Raw genomic sequence first — 2,500 nt, forward strand, 5'->3', positions numbered from 1 at the left:
GGCATTTGTGAGGATTGAGTCCAGCCACTTTTCCAAAACCAACATTTTCGTTTTTCACCAAAATCACCACCAAGTCACAAAATCAAGCCAAAAATCCAAAATCATGGAACTTGGCTATGCACCAACCATGTCAAGATCAATTCCTTTTGATCCCAAACTTCTCCCACATCACTTTGAAGGCATTTGTGAGGATTTAGTCCAGCCAGTTTTCCAAAACCATGATTTTCGTTTTTCACCAAAATCACCACCAAGCCACAAAATCAAGCCAAAACACCAAAATCATGAACTTGGCTATGCACCAACCATGTCAAGATCAATTCCTTTTGCTCCCAAACTTCTCCCACATCACTTTGGAGGCATTTGTGAGGATTGAGTCCAGCCACTTTTCCAAAACCATGATTTTCGTTTTTCACCAAAATCACCACCAAGCCACAAAATCAAGCCAAAAATCCAAAATCATGAACTTGGCTATGCACCAACCATGTCAAGATCAATTCCTTTTGATCCCAAACTTCTCCCACATCACTTTGAAGGCATTTGTGAGGATTGAGTCCAGCCACTTTTCCAAAACCAACATTTTCGTTTTTCACCAAAATCACCACCAAGTCACAAAATCATGAACTTGGCTATGCACCAACCATGTCAAGATCAATTCCTTTTGATCCCAAACTTCTCCCACATCACTTTGAAGGCATTTGTGAGGATTGAGTCCAGCCACTTTTCCAAAACCATGATTTTCGTTTTTCACCAAAATCACCACCAAGCCACAAAATCAAGCCAAAAATCCAAAATCATGAACTTGGCTATGCACCAACCATGTCAAGATCAATTCCTTTTGATTCCAAACTTCTCCCACATCACTTTGAAGGCATTTGTGAGGATTGAGTCCAGCCAGTTTTCCAAAACCATGATTTTCGTTTTTCACCAAAATCACCACCAAGCCACAAAATCAAGCCAAAACACCAAAATCATGAACTTGGCTATGCACCAACCATGTCAAGATCAATTCCTTTTGATCCCAAACTTCTCCCACGTCACTTTGAAGGCATTTGTGAGGATTGAGTCCAGCCACTTTTCCAAAACCAACATTTTCGTTTTTCACCAAAATCACCACCAAGTCACAAAATCATGAACTTGGCTATGCACCAACCATGTCAAGATCAATTCCTTTTGATCCCAAACTTCTCCCACATCACTTTGGAGGCATTTGTGAGGATTGAGTCCAGCCACTTTTCCAAAACCAACATTTTCGTTTTTCACCAAAATCACCACCAAGTCACAAAATCAAGCCAAAAATCCAAAATCATGAACTTGGCTATGCACCATCCATGTCAAGATCAATTCCTTTTGATTCCAAACTTCTCCCACATCACTTTGAAGGCATTTGTGAGGATTGAGTCCAGCCAGTTTTCCAAAACCATGATTTTCGTTTTTCACCAAAATCACCACCAAGCCACAAAATCAAGCCAAAACACCAAAATCATGAACTTGGCTATGCACCAACCATGTCAAGATCAATTCCTTTTGATCCCAAACTTCTCCCACATCACTTCTCCCACATCACTTTGAAGGCATTTGTGAGGATTGAGTCCAGCCACTTTTCCAAAACCAACATTTTCGTTTTTCACCAAAATCACCACCAAGTCACAAAATCATGAACTTGGCTATGCACCAACCATGTCAAGATCAATTCCTTTTGATCCCAAACTTCTCCCACATCACTTTGGAGGCATTTGTGAGGATTGAGTCCAGCCACTTTTCCAAAACCAACATTTTCGTTTTTCACCAAAATCACCACCAAGTCACAAAATCAAGCCAAAAATCCAAAATCATGGAACTTGGCTATGCACCAACCATGTCAAGATCAATTCCTTTTGATCCCAAACTTCTCCCACATCACTTTGAAGGCATTTGTGAGGATTGAGTCCAGCCACTTTTCCAAAACCATGATTTTCGTTTTTCACCAAAATCACCACCAAGCCACAAAATCAAGCCAAAACACCAAAATCATGAACTTGGCTATGCACCAACCATGTCAAGATCAATTCCTTTTGCTCCCAAACTTCTCCCACATCACTTTGGAGGCATTTGTGAGGATTGAGTCCAGCCACTTTTCCAAAACCATGATTTTCGTTTTTCACCAAAATCACCACCAAGTCACAAAATCAAGCCAAAAATCCAAAATCATGGAACTTGGCTATGCACCAACCATGCCAAGATCAATTCCTTTTGATCTCAAACTTCTCCCACATCACTTTGAAGGCATTTGTGAGGATTGAGTCCAGCCACTTTTCCAAAACCATGATTTTCGTTTTTCACCAAAATCACCACCAAGTCACAAAATCAAGCCAAAAATCCAAAATCATGGAACTTGGCTATGCACCAACCATGCCAAGATCAATTCCTTTTGATCCCAAACTTCTCCCACATCACTTTGAAGGCATTTGTGAGGATTGAGTCCAGCCACTTTTCCAAAACCAACATTTTCGTTTTTCACCAA

The sequence above is a fragment of the Phaseolus vulgaris genome, chromosome 1, assembly GCF_051622355.1.
Source record: "Phaseolus vulgaris cultivar YP4 chromosome 1, ASM5162235v1, whole genome shotgun sequence".
NCBI classification, from domain to species: domain Eukaryota; kingdom Viridiplantae; phylum Streptophyta; class Magnoliopsida; order Fabales; family Fabaceae; genus Phaseolus; species Phaseolus vulgaris.